General features: G+C 34.4%; 1 long non-coding RNA gene across 2 annotated transcripts; it reads right to left on the reverse strand.

Annotated features, from left to right (window-relative positions):
* Positions 1–1,957: 1,957 nt before the first annotated feature.
* Positions 1,958–6,324, reverse strand: LOC138347906 (uncharacterized). Of its 2 annotated transcripts, XR_011220467.1 has the most exons (5): positions 6,084–6,324; positions 5,647–5,770; positions 4,128–4,520; positions 3,914–4,041; positions 1,958–2,220 (listed from the first exon to the last, which is right to left on the reverse strand). It is a non-coding gene; the product is annotated as an uncharacterized lncRNA (long non-coding RNA). The 2 variants fall into 2 exon arrangements; XR_011220466.1 differs by lacking the exon at positions 5,647–5,770 and having other exon boundaries at positions 6,084–6,323.
* Between the last annotated feature and the right edge of the window lie 2,448 nt (positions 6,325–8,772).

Here is an 8,772-nt window from a genome sequence, read left to right on the forward strand (position 1 = left end):
TAAATTTTGAACAAAACCAACATTAAAACAACAAAATAATAATGCACTTGTACAACAAAACTTGACTTTGAAAGTTTATGTGAGTCATGTTATGGTAAATGCAAAAAATGTGTTACGCAGTTTAGACAAGCTAGAGATGAGCAAGAGAAAATAATTGAAGTTACAATGAATTGAAATCTGAAAAAACTTCACTTGAGAAATAATTATTTAAGTTGCAATGCCTACTTCTACTGATCCTGATATCATTGTAAGACTTAAGTTTCTAGAGAAGGAGGACACAACTCTCAAAAAGCACTAGCTGAAAAATATCGCAAGTATCCAAGGAGAATAATCTACAACAAGTTGACATAGTCCTCTTGTTGATCCGGTGAACAATAAACTGAAAGGGGAGCTGGAGAAGTTGAGAAATGATGAGATAAGTTTGAGGGTAGAACTTGACAAGTTGAAAGATAAACAAGAAAACATGATATCTTTCTTTCTTAATTTTCTAGGATGCGGAAATGTAAAAGAAATTAGGAATATTTTGAAGTGAGAAAAGATTCTAGCAGAAATGAAACTAGAATTAGTTCACGATTGGTGGAGTATCCAGACCGTGTGGTTGACTCATTCCAGGATGGTATTGGACAATCAATACCGTCAATAACAATGAAGCCCAGAAAAAAGAAATGTTTTCTAGATCGAGTTCATAAGAAATCTTCATTCCCTTTTGAGGAGATGTCACCAAAAGGGGCAACATTCAGATTTTTCAACCACTTAGCAAATCATAAAAGCTTCATGTAAATACCATAAGGTAATGAAGAAGACCAAGTCATCCAATGTTAAACATTCTCCTAAGCTATTTGAGAACTAAGAAGAGATATAGGCATTATTGGGATCATCAACTCACGTGTTATCAACAGTAAGAAGAGATGTAACGAGCAGTGGACCAAGATTTAAAAGAACACATCAATTGAAAATATTAATATCAGCCACAAATATAATTGCAACTCTAAGGAAATCAATTATCATAAAGCACTTGGGGATATCAACAGTAAGAATATTGAATTTACATGCACGATTCAAGCTCGTTCAACACAAGAGATTTTTCATCATAACCATGTGTCTGTACATGCAAATTTATCTTACTTGGTGTTGGATATAGACTATTATTAATATCCTATATCACAGAAAGAATTAAAGTACATGATAATATAAAAGTAGGGTATAGTAAATGATATGTGTTTGAAAGTTAAACACATGTAAGACTTGAAAACGTATTAGCACAAACTGTTCTATGCTAAAATATTTAAGTATAATGTTGTCCTTAGTAAATTCTAATCATGACGGAATTTATCTTTCGTTGAAAATTTATCCAAAATATATTGTCATCCTTGTGTAGCTTCTTGCGCAAGAGGTTAACTAGCAGACACATCTACATATATTTGTTAGTTCATAACAGAGTAGGATTATCTAGGAGACACATCCACATCAGTACTACATCGGCATTAACAAATATTTTTTCCTGTTCACAAACGCTAGAACATCCTTAGTCAACGTGACACAAAAAAATGAAGGGTGCATGAGAATATGCTTAAAAGTCTCATACGATGCTACCCAATGGTAATAGGGCCTCCATAATGAGTTTCTTTTGCAACTGCATTCTCACCGCCACAACGATTTCTTGAATTTATTTTAGAATTTTTTATAACTTAAGAATTTTTCCAAATACTCATCGAACTTTCCCATGTTTCTTCTGGAATACATTTTGGCCGTTTTCCTTCTTTTTTTAAGCCAGAAATGAAATCATTGTACCTTCTTGTTGCCTTCCTACACCATTTGTCACGACCCAAATCCGGGCCGCGACTGGCACCCACACTTACCCTCCTATGTGAGCGAACCAACCAATCTAACCTTAACGTTTCAATATAATATCAACAGAAAGTAATGCGGAAGACTTAAACTTATCAAATAAAGACCAATTCATTAACTTCTAAAATTTAACATCTATTATTCCCCAAAATCTGGAAGTCATCATCACAAGAACATCTACGATCAAACGACTATACTAAGAGTATTCTAAAAGCTAAAAATACATAAGAAGCTAGTCCATGCCGGAAGTTCAAGGCATCAAGACTTGAAGAAGAAGATCCAGTCCAAGCTAGAAGCATTAGCTCACCCTGAATTTCCGATGTAGCAAGACTGACTTGAATTACTGTTGAGTTGAAGACGATGGCACGTTTGCTGCAATCAACAATTAAACAAGAAGAGAACATAAAAGTAGGGGTCAGTACAAAACACGGGTACTGAGTAGATATCATCGGCCAACTCAAAATAGAAATCAATATATACCAAGTAATATCATAAAATCAACTATGATACTCAACATGTAGCAACAACAAATACTATATCATTAACAGTTACCGTCCATTTCACACATGAGGACTCAAGCCTCGATACCATACTCATTTGGGAATCATATTCATTAAATTGAGTATATTAACATCTTTCAAGATTCATTATCTTTATTTCTCTTGTGTCGGTACGTGACACTCCGCTCCCTCATATTCATTAATCCTCTTGTGTCGGTACGTGACACTCCGATCCCTCATATTCATTAATCCTCTTGTGTCGGTACGTGACACTCCGATCCCCTAAATCTACGTGTCGATTCGTGACACCCGATCCCCTAAATCTACATGTCAGTTCGTGACACCCGATCCCCTAATTCTATGTGTTGGTTCATGACACCCGATCCCCTAATTCTACGTGTCGGTTCGTGACACCCGATCCCCTAATTCTACGTGTCGGTTCGTGACACCCGATCCCCTAATTCTACGTGTCGGTTCGTGACACCCGATCCCCTAATTCTACGTGTCGGTTCGTGACACTCGATCCCCTAAATCTCCTTCCATCAATTCATCAAGCCTTCTTTCTTACCAAGGCATCATCAATATCATTACTTTAGTTCATCAAGCCTTCTCCCTTACCAAGGCATCATCATTAAAAAGAGATTAGGTTTTTATCAAGATTTGGGATTCAATCACTTCATCATGCTTAATATAATCACAATTATATAATCACGTTCATGCTTGCATACAATTAAGCATATAGCAGGGTTTACAATACTACCAATACATATCATTCTCTATTAAGAGTTTACTATGAAAGCATGAAAACCATAACCTACCTCCACCGAAGATTTCGTGATCAAGCAAGCAATTCCTCAAGACCTTTGCTATCCTCTTCGTTTCCCTTTTCTCTCATTCGATTCCCCCTCTCTCTCTTGTTCTTTCTATTTTCTTTATTCAAACCCTCTTTCTTTTACCCTAATTAGTATATAATTAAGGATAAAAGATGGCAATAATGCCCCACTAATTAACTTAAGGTTACCTCTTTTAACCCCCAAGTAATTAGACTTATTAACATTAACCCACTAACTTTATAATTAAGGAAAAAATAGTCAAAAACGTCCCTTAAAACGTATCAAGAAATCCGACCCGGACTGGGATTGCGCAACCTGTGACGGGCCGTCGTGCCTGCGACGGTCCGTCCTGCAGGTCGTCGCAAAGTTCAGAGACCCAAATTTCCACCAAGGGTCTGTGACGGTCCGTCACACCTGTGATGGTCCGTCCTGCCATTTCGTTACGAAGTTCAGAGAGTCGATTTTTAGTACCCAATTTTCAGAATTTCTAAGTGTTTTGGGACGAGACACCCTCGACGGTCCGTCGTGCCCATGACGTTCCGTCGTGGGTTCCGTCGTCTCAGCCTGTTTTTCCAGAAATAAAATCTGCTGCTCAAAACGACTAAACAGGTCGTTACACCATTGTATCAATGGAAGGATCCCAATAGAATTCCTTCAGAAAAATTTTTATAAATAACAACATGACTATCAAAATTAATGAAACTTCTTAATTAAAATGGTGAAATATTGTACCTCGAATTTCCGTAAGTAAAAATCTTTTGTTTCTTTGTGGGACACTTTACCAATTAGTTTCCTTAGGATCTAGCTCACTCTTGAAAGACTCACATAATCGGCTACAGCAAGTACTTGAAGATTCCAACCTGAAAAAGTTTGAAGATATTATATAAAAATCTATGATAAAGAAATTCACAGTATAAAAATAATAATAGTGCAAGCACAAACTAACCCGACAATAGAAAGAAAAACAGATGTCCGCTGTCCAGAGTTACTATTGCTCTCATTGTTACCTATTTTTTTATTTTGACTAGATATAGAGTTACCTATTATGTTCCTCTGATCAGTAGATGCACCCTCACCTATTGTGTTGCTCCTATTAGGTATTACACGATATGTTTCAAGATGAACTGATGGCGTACTTCCATGATTTGATATTTGGACATGAGGAAAAATTGTAGGATCTAAAGTTTGAACTTGAATGATATGATCTGGTCCATTAGAAGAACTGATACCACCTTGTTGAGAACTAGTTATGGAAATGATAACAGTGGGCATATTAACTCGACTTGTGCTACATCGACCTCCAATTGACATTTTGGTTGCACGACTTGTGTTACCTCGTCTGTCCCGTGTCATATAAAAAAAATAAAGATAGTCATATTCATAAAATATGATTTAAAGAATTCTTTTAGAAAATATTCAGATTCTTTCAGTGATGTCACGGACCAAAGTGAACTTCAGAATGTTGAAAACTAGGAAAAACAAAAGTTTGTGAATGACTTCCATCTATACAACCAACTATCTTATTTCTTGAGTTTACATACTCGGGATAAAAATGAGGTACAATTAGAAAAAATTCAATTAAAGTCGAAGCATGTGATACACAAAAAGATACTAGTAGCTTTAAGAAATTAGATTTGCAAAGCATACAAAAGATACAACAATCACTAAGCACTGCGTTTCCATAATAAACAAATTGCATCCACAACATATTTACTATAAACAAACATCTTTGAAGATACTGTATCACATTACTATCTATATACTTGTGTGTAGCTATTTCTTCTAGAAACTCCTCATCATCCTCTTCAGTTTCATATTCTTCTTTTATAGATTCTTCATCTAATTCATGATGCTCTGGAAACAATTCATCTTCAATTGGTTCATCCATTTCAATTGCCTCCCCATTTGGATCATGTAGAAGTATAGTTTCATTAACAGTAATACAAAAGGCAAGGAGAAATTTTTTTAGTTGTGTTAACATTTTCTTCAATAACTTGTTAACAACTTTAAATCAAACCCGCATTATAAACAATCTTTAGTATGTTCAACCATAATTCTTAAACTTTAGAGAGTTTGACAATTCAACTACTCAAGGCAATGACAATAAAATAAAGAAGAGGAACAAAAATCATATACAACCTCTTGGTTGGGTTCAAATAGAGTACATATAAGTTATTGTCAAAAGAAATACACACGAGTAGAAAAGTAATATGAACATAAAATCATATAAAATAGAGATACAATGAAATATATAAATAGAATAGATTTATTTGAAGTTAAATAATTTGCCTAAACAAATATCAAAAGACCTTACCTTTAATTTCATTGAGATTCAGCCAAATCTATATATAAAATATCAAATCTATAACGAAAATTCAAAAAGTAGATTTAAAAAAAAATAAATATGAGGTTATGGAGTTGAAATTAAATTTTGATCAACCAACAACAATGAAGAAATGTTCAACCTGTAGCGACACGTTTCTAGCAACAGTGAAGTAGTAGCCTCCGAGCATTAGGGAGAAGTTTCCAACAATGATACAACAACACTTGATTTCAAGCAATGATTAAGCAATGTCTAAACAATTACACCTGATTTTCAGCAACGATTAATCAATCATGTCGTTGATACAATAAATAAATGTGTATTTACTTTTAGGGACTAAATCACAGAAAAATATTGTCAAAATTAGGCGTATGAGAGAATGAATCAGAATGGGTATATAATAAGAAAATCATATGAAAAGAAAGGACACCAAAGAATAAAAACATCAAAATCATTCTTATAAACAGAAAAAAAAGACCAGGAATTCTTACATTACGAACAAAATAGAATTGCTTGCTAAATTATTATTGTACCGGCAAAAGAAAAATAAATTAGAGGTTAAACAGAGAGAATATTTACCCAAATTTGTGAAATTTTGATCTCACTTCACTAAGCTCACCTTCTTCCAAGATCTACAAAGTTTCACTTTAAAAACAGTTTTCTAGTTGATTGGGTAGGTGGGTGGGCTAGTAGGTGGGGAGCGACGAGAGCTTCCTCTGTGTGAGAGGATTTTCTTATTTTCCCAGTACTCTAAGAGATGAGAGGTTTTGTCACTCTCTCTATGTGAAAATGATGTAAAAGTGTTTTAACACTTTGAAAGGGAAATATTTGGCCATAAAATTGTGTAAAATTTAGCGATGATTTTAACGATAAATATGCGTTCTATCGCTAAATTTTTCACTATAATTTAAAGGAAATTATCCAATGACCAAAATATTTGTATCAAGAAATAAAACAACAGTATCGACAAATTCTTTTGTCGTTAAATTCTTCGCTAACAGATTATCAATTTTGTTATCAGCCATATATCGCTATTTTCGTACGCAAATAAAGGCGCCAAATTTTAGCGACACATCAGAATTTTTTTCGTTAATTCATCACTATTGAAGCTCCTAATATTTCATTTCATATGTTAGAAACTAAATTAGTATTCTGTAGTTAATCCGTCGTTATTTAGTGACAAAATATTGTCTGCTACTGAAATCGTTGCTAAATGCTGTTTTTTTTGTAGTGTTGCTTTATATGGGTTCTTGGATGTGCATGACGCTTTCATAGTAAGTTAGCATGTTTTGATCAAATGTCCTTTTTAGCATGATTTTAATTGTTTTATGTGCATATTCTCATACTTAGTACAAGTGTGTACTAACCCATATTTTATGTTCACTACAAACTATAAGATTCGACCGTTAAGCTCATAGAAGGACTTTGGAGACTACTTGGATATTTCCCAAGTGTTCCTAGGTCCTCACCTTTCGAGGACGATGCCATTATCTTACTATTGAATATTGTTTAGTCTTAAAGAAAATTTATTTCATTGTCTTTCTTTTTTGACTTTTGATATGCCTATATGAGGCTTTTATTGTAATGAAGCCCAATGTTGTACTCGTTTTAGATGGTTTAATATGAGACGTATTCTAGACATCTTATAAAGCTATATCGGTATATTATGTATGTCAAATAAAAGTAGAAGCCTATGAAATGTAATGACGAATGCTAAGAGGTTAGTCTTAGCCCTCTTCGAGGAGGAGGTCACTAGTTACTTCTAGGGAGTGCTCCCCGGATATGACAAGAATGGATCCAGTTGTTTGTCCAACGGTCAATAACTCTTTATGGTTGACTTCGTCAACATAACAAACAACAAATAAATTCATTCAAATAAGAAAGTCACCAGCAAACCTTTTCAAGAACTCACAAAGAAATTTGCAATAGACCTGGTCCCTTCTAGATTGTGATATAAAAAGGTGACAAGACAGCTGTCAGAAAAGGTGTCACTTTTGATGTGGTAGGTGCACAACTTTTCCAATAGAAGGCCTTCAGCCAATAGGATAGTCTCAACAAATTTGTGGTGATTTATATTATGTCTTTCCAACAAATACAAATTCAGGACTTGACAAAGTAAACTTAGATTTTCTCTAAAAATTCACAGGCTTGAAAAGAAGATCATCTTCAAGGTAGAGTAATATCCATACTCAACAAAAGGATCTGATAAGAGTACATAAGCATATTTGATGAGTTTGAGTTTTGTGACTATCATTTTATAGTTTTTACAACTTGAAAAATATATTAAGAACTCCTAAAAAGGCTCACAAAAGGAGTGAAAAAGCATCCTCAAGATCAACACAAATATGAAAGAGCTGGAAGCTTAGTTGTCTAAGGATTATTTCTTCTACAAGTAAATTATAAATTTGTTCCTACATCTATAAAGGAATCACATAGTTGTTTGGTGTGAAAATCCTAAATAAGTTGAATCCAACTGATTTAGTGGGCAATCTTATGTGTTGCTTAGTAAAAGTCAAGTCATCCTTAGTATGGTGATTTAGTGGGTAACCTGCATGTTTCTTAGTCAAATTCTAAGTTGTCTAGTGGTGATAGCTTAGTGGGCGGTCTTATATCCGCTTAGAATCTTCAAGTAATAGGTAGATTACTTTATTGTGATATTAATAACTTTTTTTCACATTGATTGTAACCGTATTTCATTTTTGCTTGAGAATATTAGTGAAGAAGATTGAAAAGTCTTATTGAAAATAGGTCGTGGTTTTCTTCCATTGAGCAAGGAGGTTTACACGTAAAGTTGCTTGTTCAATCTTTACTTTTAGCACTTATTTTACTTTATATTATTGTAACTATGCTAAGGACCTGTTCCCATCGAAACAGGTGGAAGCTTACTTTTAGTTACTGTTCTTCCCGAGTCAAGGGATCTAGTCCTTGACTGATAAGTATACGCATACATTCCATCAATTGGTATCAGAGCAGGTGCTCTCTAGCTAGTTAACACAAAGAGAGATTCCTGTGGAGAGATGGTTGCTCCACAAAACAGAAATCAAGAAGCGTCAATGAAAGAGTTTAAGAAAGAGAAGTCCCTAGTTCCCAAGGTGAAATCTGGTGAAACTTTTGATGAAGATAAGGACACGACATACCTCCCAAGAAGGTTTCAAAAATTGGTGAGAAAACATAGAGATTTTTGAAAGGCAAGGAACTCAAACGGAGATGCAAATGCTAACTATCTATGTCATAAGTGTGGAAAGCCAGGGCATTTAATCAGAGATGC

The sequence above is a fragment of the Solanum lycopersicum genome, chromosome 4, assembly GCF_036512215.1.
Source record: "Solanum lycopersicum chromosome 4, SLM_r2.1".
In the NCBI taxonomy this organism is placed as follows: Eukaryota; Viridiplantae; Streptophyta; class Magnoliopsida; order Solanales; family Solanaceae; genus Solanum; species Solanum lycopersicum.